The following is a 14,294-nucleotide window of genomic DNA, read 5'->3' on the forward strand; positions in this document are numbered from 1 at the left end:
GCTTTCCATCATCACACATTGAATCTACAAGGAGTAGTAGCTTTCCATCATCACACAGTGAATCTACAAGGAGTAGTAGCTTTCCATCATCACACAGTGCATCTACAAGGAGTAGTAGCTTTCCATCATCACACAGTGAATCTACAAGGAGTAGTAGCTTTCCAACATCACACAGTGAATCTACAAGGAGTAGTAGCTTTCCATCATCACAGTGAATCTACAAGGAGTAGTAGCTTTACAACATCACACAGTGAATCTACAAGGAGAAGTAGCTTTCCAACATCACATAGTGAATCTACAAGGAGTAGTAGCTTTCCAACATCACACAGTGAATCTACAAGGAGTAGTAGCTTTCCAACATCACATAGTGAATCTACAAGGAGTAGTAGCTTTCCATCATCACACAGTGAATCTACAAGGAGTAGTAGTTTTCCACAAACTTAATTGATATGAAAAAATGAACTACATGCTCTACCAACTCAGCTACAGAGAAGGCCCAAACCAATCCGTTTATAAAAATACCTGTGAAGTGATCCTGGTTTGCCCAGGGCTTGGATATTGAGGTAGAGAGCAGACTGCAGTAATCCCGAAGCAGATCTTGATCCAGTTTTTGCGCCTTGTTTCGTGTTTCCTGGTATCTGTTGTAGTAATAGGATCCAAGGCCTTGTGGTAATTGCAGGAATCGGTCTGGTATGGCTAAGATGGGGGTCCATAGACCAGAGCGCTTTGGACAATCTAGTAACGAATCCAGCCTGTTTGGACGTAAGAAAATAGGAGAAATGTAAACATTTGAGTCTGATTATCATTATTAAATACATTAACATGAATTAATTAACATTAACATCAATTAACATAATATAAGATGTATAATAGAATACAACATTCTAAAATGTTCCTAAGAAAAACAATATTGACAAAAAATCAACAATTTTAATCAAAAGTAATGTATAATCAGCTCTTTACTTAAATGTATAGCCTAACTTGGCTTGAAAAAAATATTATCCACTATTCATCGGTTTATCTACACTTTCTAGAAGAAACAGGGCTATATATATAAAATGTTTAGCTCTGTAAAATGAATGCAGAACTGAAATAATTTGCATTCCAATACAATCCCTATCATCTAGATTGAAAACGTAATTTAATGTGACGAGTATAATATTTCTGTAATGCTATTATTTGCACTTTCGTTATTATCCTGCAGGTGGCAGTACTGAGTCAAGTACGGCTTCCTGCGAGGTCATGTCCAGAGTCACTGAAGGATTAAATGACCAAAAGGAACAGTCTATTGTCTCATGTACAGCAGTGGTGCCCTTTTTCAGCTACTGTACCACCAACTGATTTTTGCTCTGCCCGGAGAACCCCTGAAGTACCCCCTCATGTGCATGTTTACAAGTAGGCCTATGGTCTCGTGAGTCTTCTCAAGTACCCCGTGTGGATAGGCCAAGTACCCCCAGAGGTCCTAGTGCCCCTGGTTGGGGACCACTGATCTACAGAATAAACATTATTTAACATGCACAATTAGAATCATCAATCCATTCCATTTGTATAGCGCTTATACCAAAAACTGCCACAGAGCAAGCTTTACTAAATTCAGGGCCAGTAGGCCTATACAGTCAGTCACTCACCGCATCCTCCATCCAGCGTCATCCGGCTGCCAGGAAAAGCCCCCACCTCAGAGACGGTCGACCACGTCATTGTGGAGCTCCTGATCTGTGCAAAGTGTGTGCAATGCAATGGCGGCGACGCATTCTGCAGGATATGGCGGGCTGTTCTTGGCGGTGCACGAGAACTTCAAACACATTCCGCCTTGGTGTTGTCTGTCTGCCTACTGCAGGCCGTAGGCTACCGGTCAAATGTAAGTTATGAATCACAAATCACCATACAGCTGAAATTCTTTAACGTCATCACTTTTTTTGACTTAAATTTGTTGCCCAAAACGCTATCATCTTTTGCTGTGTCTTTGCTGATGAATGCCCTGATCTCTGGCCAGTCGTTTGGTTCAATGACATGATGTTTCGGGTATGAACTGCTTCAAATAGGTCCGAAAATTAATTTAACCGACTGTTTGCAAATAACGTAAATAATATAAATTTGTTTAAACTGGATCATAAATAATATGAATTTGGGCCGACCAAAGCCATGCTGGAGAAACTAAACATCTGTGCACGCAGGTCCCAAGTGTGTGTGTTTGTGTCACTGTCCAGTCGGAGGCCCAAAGCGGGTGATCTGAGGCGGTTTGGTCATCAGCATGGGAGAGTGAACACTATATGAACAAAACACCGCAGAAGTCGGTAAAAAAAAAATGGAGAATAGTGAAGCTCATCTGTTATAAATTAAATTTGTATGGCCTAACAGAGTAAAACACAGTTAGAGAACGTCCTACCTGCTTTCCCGATCTGCACGGCCAGTTTGGTGAGTTTACCCTGTAGAACACTCTTCTCTTTCTTTGGTATGTTGGCTCTCTTCTTCTCCACTTCTCCCCCCTCTGCGCTCTTCAGAGGCTGCATCTCCATGGCTACACCCTCGTCCTGCTTCTTGGCTGGAGAACACAACACAGGAGTTTCAAAGTAAGCCCAACCTGACCCCTGACCTCTGACCCCTCACTGTCTGTGATTGGTTACCTTTATTCTGGTTGTTCTCCACCACCACTTCGGGCTGCTTCCCTGAGAGAGATAATTAATCAATCAATCAATCAATCAATGTTTGCTACAAATTACCTTAAATACTATGCAGTTGTTAGCTCGATCTTACCCTTCTTCTTCTTGTCATCCTCCTCCTCCTCCTCCTCCTCCTCCTCACCGGCCCCCAGCAGTGTAAAGATGATGCCAGTCTGAGAGTTGACCCCCACAGCTGTCACCAGCATTCTGCCTGAACCCTCCATCACATGGGTTCCTATAGAGAGACAAACACACAGACATGATCAGTTCTATACACATGGGTTCCTATAGAGAGACAAACACACAGACATGATCAGTTCTATACACATGGGTTCCTATAGAGAGACAAACACACAGACATGATCAGTTCTATACACATGGGTTCCTATAGAGAGACAAACACACAGACATGATCAGTTCTATACACATGGGTTCCTATAGAGAGACAAACACACATACATGATCAGTTCTATACACATGGGTTCCTATAGAGAGACAAACACACAGACATGATCAGTTCTATACACATGGGTTCCTATAGAGAGACAAACACACAGACATGATCAGTTCTATACACATGGGTTCCTATAGAGAGACAAACACACAGACATGATCAGTTCTATACACATGGGTTCCTATAGAGAGACAAACACACAGACATGATCAGTTCTATACACATGGGTTCCTATAGAGAGACAAACACACAGACATGATCAGTTCTATACACATGGGTTCCTATAGAGAGACAAACACACAGACATGATCAGTTCTATACACATGGGTTCCTATAGAGAGACAAACACACAGACATGATCAGTTCTATACACATGGGTTCCTATAGAGAGACAAACACACAGACATGATCAGTTCTATACACATGGGTTCCTATAGAGAGACAAACACACAGACATGATCAGTTCTATACACATGGGTTCCTATAGAGAGACACACACACAGACATGATCAGTTCTATACACATGGGTTCCTATAGAGAGACAAACACACAGACATGATCAGTTCTATACACATGGGTTCCTATAGAGAGACAAACACACAGACATGATCAGTTCTATACACATGGGTTCCTATAGAGAGACAAACACACAGACATGATCAGTTCTATACACATGGGTTCCTATAGAGAGACAAACACACAGACATGATCAGTTCTATACACATGGGTTCCTATAGAGAGACAAACACACAGACATGATCAGTTCTATACACATGGGTTCCTATAGAGAGACAAACACACAGACATGATCAATTCTATACACATGGGTTCCTATAGAGAGACACACACACAGACATGATCAGTTCTATACACATGGGTTCCTATAGAGAGACAAACACACAGACATGATCAGTTCTATACACATGGGTTCCTATAGAGAGACAAACACACAGACATGATCAGTTCTATACACATGGGTTCCTATAGAGAGACAAACACACAGACATGATCAGTTCTATACACATGGGTTCCTATAGAGAGACAAACACACAGACATGATCAGTTCTATACACATGGGTTCCTATAGAGAGACAAACACACAGACATGATCAGTTCTATACACATGGGTTCCTATAGAGAGACAAACACACAGACATGATCAGTTCTATACACATGGGTTCCTATAGAGAGACAAACACACAGACATGATCAGTTCTATACACATGGGTTCCTATAGAGAGACAAACACACAGACATGATCAGTTCTATACACATGGGTTCCTATAGAGAGACAAACACACAGACATGATCAGTTCTATACACATGGGTTCCTATAGAGAGACAAACACACAGACATGATCAGTTCTATACACATGGGTTCCTATAGAGAGACAAACACACAGACATGATCAGTTCTATACACATGGGTTCCTATAGAGAGACAAACACACAGACATGATCAGTTCTATACACATGGGTTCCTATAGAGAGACAAACACACAGACATGATCAGTTCTATACACATGGGTTCCTATAGAGAGACAAACACACAGACATGATCAGTTCTATACACATGGGTTCCTATAGAGAGACAAACACACAGACATGATCAGTTCTATACACATGGGTTCCTATAGAGAGACAAACACACAGACATGATCAGTTCTATACACATGGGTTCCTATAGAGAGACAAACACACAGACATGATCAGTTCTATACACATGGGTTCCTATAGAGAGACAAACACACAGACATGATCAGTTCTATACACATGGGTTCCTATAGAGAGACAAACACACAGACATGATCAGTTCTATACACATGGGTTCCTATAGAGAGACAAACACACAGACATGATCAGTTCTATACACATGGGTTCCTATAGAGAGACAAACACACAGACATGATCAGTTCTATACACATGGGTTCCTATAGAGAGACAAACACACAGACATGATCAGTTCTATACACATGGGTTCCTATAGAGAGACAAACACACAGACATGATCAATTCTATACACATGGGTTCCTATAGAGAGACAAACACACAGACATGATCAGTTCTATACACATGGGTTCCTATAGAGAGACAAACACACAGACATGATCAGTTCTATACACATGGGTTCCTATAGAGAGACAAACACACAGACATGATCAGTTCTATACACATGGGTTCCTATAGAGAGACAAACACACAGACATGATCAGTTCTATACACATGGGTTCCTATAGAGAGACAAACACACAGACATGATCAGTTCTATACACATGGGTTCCTATAGAGAGACAAACACACAGACATGATCAGTTCTATACACATGGGTTCCTATAGAGAGACAAACACACAGACATGATCAGTTCTATACACATGGGTTCCTATAGAGAGACAAACACACAGACATGATCAGTTCTATACACATGGGTTCCTATAGAGAGACAAACACACAGACATGATCAGTTCTATACACATGGGTTCCTATAGAGAGACAAACACACAGACATGATCAGTTCTATACACATGGGTTCCTATAGAGAGACAAACACACAGACATGATCAGTTCTATACACATGGGTTCCTATAGAGAGACAAACACACAGACATGATCAGTTCTATACACATGGGTTCCTATAGAGAGACAAACACACAGACATGATCAATTCTATACACATGGGTTCCTATAGAGAGACAAACACACAGACATGATCAGTTCTATACACATGGGTTCCTATAGAGAGACAAACACACAGACATGATCAGTTCTATACACATGGGTTCCTATAGAGAGACAAACACACAGACATGATCAGTTCTATACACATGGGTTCCTATAGAGAGACAAACACACAGACATGATCAGTTCTATACACATGGGTTCCTATAGAGAGACAAACACACAGACATGATCAATTCTATACACATGGGTTCCTATAGAGAGACAAACACACAGACATGATCAATTCTATACACATGGGTTCCTATAGAGAGACAAACACACAGACATGATCAATTCTATACACACGTGCACAAAGCACAAACACAGGTTCATGTACCCACCCACAGACACACCCACCCACCCACAGACACATCCACCCACACACACACACCCACAGACACACATCCACCCACCCACAGACACACCCACAGACACACCCACAGACACACACCCAAAGACACACAGCCACCCACAGCCACCCACAGACACACACACACACATAGCCACACACACCCACCCACAGACACACACCCACCCACAGCCACCCACAGACACACATCCACCCACACACACACACCCACCCACAGACACACAGCCACCCACACACACACACCCACAGACACACAGCCACCCACAGACACACAGCCACCCACACACACACAGCCACCCACACACACACAGCCACACACACCCACCCACAGACACACACCCACCCACAGACACACAGCCACCCACAGACACACAGCCACCCACAGACACACAGCCACCCACAGACACCCAGCCACCCACAGACACACACCCACCCACAGACACACAGCCACCCACAGACACCCACAGACACACAACACCCACCCACAGACACACACCCACCCACAGACACACAGCCACCCACAGACACACAGCCACCCACAGACACACAGCCACCCACAGACACACAGCCACCCACAGACACACACAGACACACACCCACCCACAGACACACAGCCACCCACAGACACACAGCCACCCACAGACACACAGCCACCCACAGACACACACAGACACACAGCCACCCACACACACCCATCCACCCATTAAGATGGCATCGTACTGGATGGCCGCCGTTCTGCAAGCTCTGACCCAACTTTACTATTTTGTGATTATTTAGTGATTTATTTTTTACTTTATTTACACGTAATGTATCTGCTATTATTTCTTACAACCGACAAGCACTCTTGAACATCAGATCAGCAGTTTCTTTCCCTAATTCCGGCTTCAACTTCGACTTCGACTCATCTGCCCTGCGCTCTTTCTGTAATTCGGACCCATTTTTCGGGCTACTCAAGAGGAAGCGCCGATGTTAAAGAGGCAAGAGAGGGGGGATCCTGGAGAGGTTAAGGCAAAGGGAGAGCCGGCCACCTCTTCCCTCCATTCTACTGGCCAATGTACAGACTCTTGATAATAAGATGGATGACCTCCTATCGCGGATTTGCTACCAACGGGACTCTTGAAACTGTAATATTCTCTGCTTTTCTAAAACATGGCTCTCAGACAAGATACCCCCCATGGTTATCCAACTCGATGGATTCTGCTTTCACTGTGCCGAGGGGTGGGGGGGGGGGGGGGGGGGTTCCTCTTCATCAACAACAACTGGTCTGCTGACTCCAGCGCGGTGGAAGTCTCGACCCATTGTTCACCCGAGGGCCGCCACCGACCCAGAGGACTGGGTGATCTCCCTCTCCGAGGCCGACGTGAGTCTTTAATCAGGTCAACACCGGCAAGGCCGCGGGGCCCGATGGTATTCCAGGGCGCGTTCTCAGAGAATGTGCAGAACAGCTGGCAGGCATATTCACGGTAATGTTCAGAGCATGCGCAGAACAGCTGGCAGGCGTATTCACGGTAATGTTCAACCTCTCTTTGTCCCAGTCTGTAATCACCACATGTTTTAAGACGACCACCATCATTCCTGTTCCTAAGAACTCTAAGGCTTCATGCCACCATGACAACCGCCCTGTAGCGCTCACATCTGTAGCCATGAAGTGCTTTGAAAGGCTTGTCATGGCACACATCTACTCCATCATCCCAGACACCCTAGACTCACTCCAATTTGCATACCAACCCAACAGATCCATACACGACGCAATCTCAATTGCACTCCACACTGCCCTCACCCACCTGGACAAGAGGAACACTGATGTAAGAATGCTGTTCATTGACTACAGCTCAGTGTTCAACACCATAGTGCCCTCCAAGCTCATCAACACGATCAGAACCCTGGGACTGAACACCTTCCTCTGCAACTGGATCCTGGACTTCTTGGCGGGCCGCCCCCAGGTGATGAGGGTAGGCAACATATTTAGCAGATGTTAGCTAAATGCTTGTGTTCCTAGCTCCAACAGTGCAGTAATTTCTAATAATACACAACAATACACACTAATCTAAAAAAGTAAAAGAATGGAATTTAAAAATATATAAATATTAAGGCGAGCAATGTTGGAGTCCGGAGTATGTGTATAGATACAGTACCAGTTAAACGTTTGGACACAACTACTCATTCAAGGGTTTTTATTTATTTTTACTGTTTTCTACATTGTAGAATAATAGTGAAGACATCAAAACTATGAAATAACACATATGGAATCATGTAGTAACCAAAAAAGTGTTAAACATATTTAGATGTTAGATTCTTCAAAGTAGCCACCCTTTGCCTTGATGACAGCTTTGCACACTCTTGCCATTCTCTCAACCAGCTTCATTAGGTAGTCACCTGGAATGCTTTTCCAACAGTCTTGAAGGAGTTCCCACATAATGCTGAGCACCTGTTGGCTGCTTTTCCTTCACTCTGCGGTCCGACTCATCCCAAACCATCTCAATTGGGTTGAGGTCGGTTGATTGTGGAGGCCAGGTCATCAGATGCAGCACTCCTTCACTCTCCTTCTTGGTCAAATAGCGCTTACACAGCCTGGAGGTGTGTTGGGTCATTGTCCTGTTGAAAAACAAATGATAGTCCCACTAAGCGCAAACCACATGGGATGGCATATCGCTGCAGAATGCTGTGGTAGCCATGCTGGTTAAATGTGCCTTGAATTCTAAATAAATCACTGACAGTGTCACCAGCAAAGCACCCCCAAACCATCACACCTCCTCCTCCATGCTTCACGGTGGGAACCACACATGCAGAGATCATCCGTTCACCTACTCTGCGTCTCACAAAGACATGGCAGTTGGAACCAAAAATGTCCACCTGTCTAATGTCCATTGCTCGTGTTTCTTGGCCCAAGCAAGTCTCTTCTTCTTATTGGTATCCTTTAGTAGTGGTTTCTTTGCAGCAATTTGACCATGATTCACGCAGTCTCCTCTGAACAGTTGATGTTGAGATGTGTCTGTTACTTGAACTCTGTGAGATGCAATCTGATGTGCAGTTAATTGCCAATTTCTGAGGCTGGTAACTCTAATGAACTTATCCTCTGTAGCAGAGGTAACTCTGGGTCTTCCATTCCTGTGGCGGTCCTCATGAGAGCCAGTTTCATCATAGCGCTTGATGGTTTTTGCGACTACACCTGAAGAAACTTTCAAAGTTATTGAAATGTTCTGCATTGACTGACCTTCAAGTTTTAAAATAATGATGGACTGTCATTTCTCTTTGCTTATTTGAGCTATTCTTGCTATAATATGGACTTGGTCTTTTACCAAATAGGGCTATCTTCTGTACACCAACCCTACCTTGTCACAACACAACTGATTGGCTCAAACGCATTAAGAAGGAAATAAATTCCAGAAATGTGACTCGTTTCAGGAAACTAGGCGTATGTCGCAGGTCACTACTTCACACGAGAGCCATTTGAACATAAACTTTGTATTATTTTTTATGCGTTTTTTGGGCAGGAATGCCTTCTGGAACATGTGAACTTTCATGTTCCTTAATAACAAACTTGTATGCCATTTGTAAATACGAATACAACTGTTAAATTACGAGTCTAGTTGGTTTAGCCACAGAAAAAGACAGCAACCTTCCCACTAGCCATGATGGCGGAGATAATGAGTGGGCTGGACATGCCAAGAGAGGAGTTCGGATTGGTCTGCCATATAGCACACTTCTGTCTATTTGAGCTGGTCAGTATGTCTAGGTAATCCTGTCTAACGCGGCTTTAAAAAAAATGTATGGTGTAGTGGAGCTGCATAAGTGTTGCTCTCCACTTTCTGGAGGATCGAGTTTTGAAATCAGTGGAATTAGAGTATGATAGCTAAAGAGATGGAGAAAACACCTGTCTCCAGATTACATCTTCAAACTAAGGGCAACCATGCATGGCAACCGTGACAGGAAGAAGTGTCCATCATGCATGATAGTCTAGCTAGCTACATTTTCAGATATTACACGTTTCTAATTTTGACAGAAAGTGGTTTCATTTCAAGTTAAAGTGTACTGTTAGCTAGCTAGCTAACATTAGCTGGCTGACTCGCTAGCTAACGTTACGTGTATGATCTTATTATTTGTATCTCAGAGCCGTTTGCTTGGCTAGTTAGAGCCTAATGTTAGCTAGTTAACATTGAACCTGGTTGGTTAGCTACCAGCAGATTCATGCAGGGTAGTAACGATATGAGTTGGCACTATGGTTCATTGTTTAACTAGCTAACATTAGCTGGATGGCTCGCTAGCTAACGTTACGTGTATGATCTTATTATTCATATCTCAGAGCCATTTGCTTTACTAGTTAGAGCCTAATGTTAGCTAGCTAACATTGAACCGAGTTGGTTAGCTACCAGCAGATTCAGGCAGGGTAGTAACGTCATGAGTTGGGATTATGGGACATTGTTTAGCTAGCTAGCTAACGTTAGCTGGCTGGCTCGCTAGCTAACGTTATGTGACGTGTATGATCTTACACGTTGTTTACCTAGCTAGGTTCGTTGTTTAGCTAGCTAGATAGCTACATGTCTTAACAAAAGACTCCACTATACAAGTAACCATTTCTGGTGCGTTCGTAAATTCAGTCTGAGTATGCCAGAGCTGATTAATTTACGAATGCACAACACCTGTTGAATATGGCCGGTGTCAGTAAACGTCGGCAAAACAACGTTATTAAATTGTTGCCTGCATAGCTGGTTAGGCTGTTTTCATGTTATCCAGAGGTAAACAATGAACCATAATCCCAATTTTGTGTCTGAAAGTAAATAGCAAGCTAGCCAATGTTAGCCAGTTAGCTTGGGTGCTTGACTGCCGTTGTGAGGTCAGAACGCTCCGATCAACCCTACTCATCGGCCAAAGTGTCAAGTGTGCGCTCTGAACGCTCTGAGAGAGAAAAGAGATGGGTGGGGCTAAAGCTTAAGAGGGTGTGAACGATGCTGAATGGGTGTAGACAAAGAAGAGCTCTTCACTAGGTACCAAAACATTCAAAGGCCATTTTCTCAAAAGTGAGATTACAAGTTTATCAACTTTCAAAGCAAAATTTCTTTCCCATTGTTCCTCTAAATGCAGTGTATGATATACAATTTTGTAGCTCTGTGCCTCTGCTTTTATCCAATGTAAAGGGAGAGATTGAATATGTGGTCCTCTGTAGCTCAACTGGTAGAGCACGGCGCTTGTAACGCCAAGGTAGTGGGTTCGATCCCCGGGACCACCCATACACAAAAAAATGTATGCACGCATGACTGTAAGTCGCTTTGGATAAAAGCGTCTGCTAAATGGCATATTATTTATTATTTATATGTCCGTAAACACTCCAGCCAGCTGGTCTGCGCATGCTGTTCTGCGCATGCTGTGAGGCAAGGGATGCCTTCTGGGCCGGCAGCCTTGCGAGGGTTAACAGACTTAAATGTCTTACTCATGTCGGCCACAGGAGAATGAGAGCTCACAGTCCTCTGAAGCAGTGGTGTTTTCCTTGAAGCGGGCAAAGGTGTTTAGCTTGTCCGATAGCAAGACGTCGGCCTGCCACATATGTCTCGTGTCTGAGCCGTTGCATTGCGACTCTGCTTTGTCTCTGTTATGATGTTTTGCCTGTTTTGATTGCCTTACAAAGGGAATAACTGGACTGTTTGTACTCTACCATATTCCCAGTCACCTTGCCGTGGTTAAATGCGGTGGTTTGCGCTTTCAGTTTTGCGCAAATGCTGCCATCTATCCACAGTTTTTGGTTTGGATAGGTTTTAAGGGTCACGGTGGGATCAATATCCCCTATGCACTTCCTGATGAACTCAGCCACCATATCAGTGTAAACGTCAAATGTTATTCTCAGAGGCAACCCGGAACATATCCCAGTCCGCGTGATCAAAACAATCTTGAAACATGGATTCCAATTGATCAGACCAGCATTGAACAGTTCTTACCACGGGTACTTCCTGTTTGAGTTTCTGCCTATAGGAAGTGAGGAGCAGAATAGAAGTGTGATCTGATTTTCTGAAGGGACGTCGGGGGAAGGCCTTGTAGCCGTCCCGGAAAGGAGAGTAGCAATGGTCGAGAGTTTTTGATGCACGAGTAGCGCAGGCAATGTGTTGGTAAAACTTCGGTAGTGTTTTCCTCAGATTTGCTTTATTGAAGTCCCCAGCTTCAATAAAGGCGGCCTAAGGATATGCGGTTTCCAGTTTGCACAAAGTCCCGTGTAGTTCCTTGAGAGCTGTTGTGTTATCGTCTTGAGGGGGAATATACACGGCTGTGACGAGAGGTAATGCGGTCGGCATTTGATTGTGAGGTATTTTAGGTCGGGTGAACAAAAGGACTTGAGTTTCTGTATGTTATCACAATCACACCATGAGTAGTTAATCATGAAACACCTCCGCCTTTCTTTTTCCCGGAGAGTTCTTTATTCCTGTCTACGCTATGTACTGAGAACCCAGCTGGCTTTATGGATTTTTTACATTTAAATTTTTTAGTCATTTAGCAGACGCTAAAGTGTGAGTGCATACATTTAAAAAAAATATCATACTGGCCCCCCGTGGGAAACGAACCCACAACCCTGGCATTGCAAACACCATGCTCTACCAACTGAGCTACACGGGACGAGGACAGAATATCCGGAGAGAGCCATGATTCCATTAAACAGAATCTCTAACAGTCCCTGATGTCTCTCTGGAAGGAGATCCTCGCTCTGAGCTCATCCACTTTATTGTCCAGGGACTGAACATTAGCGAGTAATATACTTGGAAGTGGTGGATGGTTTGCACGCCTCCTGAGCGGACTAAAAGTCCACTCAGAATAACTATTCTCTGCCGGCGCACATCTTGGAGCAGACTCTTGGATAAGTGGAATCGCCTTCGTGGATACGAACAAAGGATCCAATTTAGCAAAGTCGCATTTCCGATCGAAATGCTGGTGAGTTCTGATATCCCAAAGTTATTTCCGTCTGCAAAAAAAACGTTCTGGAAATAACACACACACAAAAAAAAAAATACTACAAAGTTGCTTAGGAGCCAGGCGACCATGTCTATGGGCGACATCTTGATACAGACATGAAGAAGGCGCGACAGTGCCTCATCCTGCTCAGGAGGTTGAAAAGGTTTGGCACGGGCCCTCAAATCCTCAAATAGTTCTACAGCTGTACAACTGAGAGCATATTGACTGGCTGCATCACTGCTTGGTATTGATCGCATGGCGCTACAGAGGGTGGTGCTTACAGCCCAGTACATCACTGGGGCCGAGCTCCCTGCCATCCAGGACCTCTATACCAGGCAGTTTGAAAGGAAGGCCCTAAAAATGGTTAAAGACTCCAACCACCCAAGCCAATGACTGTTCTCTCTGCTTCCGCATGGCAAGTGGTACCGGTGCATCAAGTCTGACACCAACAAGATCCTGAACAGCTTCTATCCCCAAGCCATAAGACTGCTGAATAGCTAACAGAATGGCTACACTGACTATCTGAGTTGACCTGTATTTTATTCTTATTTTTGCAGACTCACAGGGTCCAACACATTCACACACACTGTCACTCCAACACACACACAAACACTCACGCCATCATTTGCTCACTAACACATAATATGCACATAATAATAATAATAATATGCCATATAGCAGACGCTTTTATCCAAAGCGACTTACAGTCATGCGTGCATACATTTTTGTGTATGGGTGGTCCCGGGGATCGAACCCACTACCCTGGCGTTACAAGCGCCGTGCTCTACCAGCTGAGCTACAGAGGACCACATATATTTATACTGACTCTACACACCCACACACACACTCACATACAGTGGGGGAAAAAAGTATTTAGTCAGCCACCAATTGTGCAAGTTCTCCCACTTAAAAAGATGAGAGAGGCTTGACATTTTCATCATAGGTACACGTCAACTATGACAGACAAAAGGAGAAAAAAAATCCTGAAAATCACATTGTAGGATTTTTAATGAATTTATTTGCAAATTATGGTGGAAAATAAGTATTTGGTCAATAACAAAAGTTTCTCAATACTTTGTTATATACCCTTTGTTGGCAATGACACAGGTCAAACGTTTTCTGTAGGTTTTCACACACTGTTGCTGGTATTTTGGCCCA

The 14,294-nt window shown here is 43.7% G+C and overlaps 1 pseudogene across 1 annotated transcript in view; it reads right to left on the minus strand.

The window, feature by feature from the left end:
- Positions 1 to 14,294, minus strand: part of LOC311149452 (plasma membrane calcium-transporting ATPase 3-like) — a 172,721-nt pseudogene that overhangs the window by 116,271 nt on the left and 42,156 nt on the right. The window contains exons 6-8 of the transcript in view: positions 2,755 to 2,895; positions 2,625 to 2,666; positions 2,387 to 2,542 (exon numbers count right to left, since the gene is read on the minus strand). The product of the transcript in view is annotated as a plasma membrane calcium-transporting ATPase 3-like (transcript). The remainder of the gene's footprint in view (positions 1 to 2,386; positions 2,543 to 2,624; positions 2,667 to 2,754; positions 2,896 to 14,294) is intronic.

The sequence above is a fragment of the Coregonus lavaretus genome (assembly GCF_964263955.1).
Source record: "Coregonus lavaretus genome assembly, chromosome: 22".
Lineage (NCBI taxonomy): Eukaryota > Metazoa > Chordata > Actinopteri > Salmoniformes > Salmonidae > Coregonus > Coregonus lavaretus.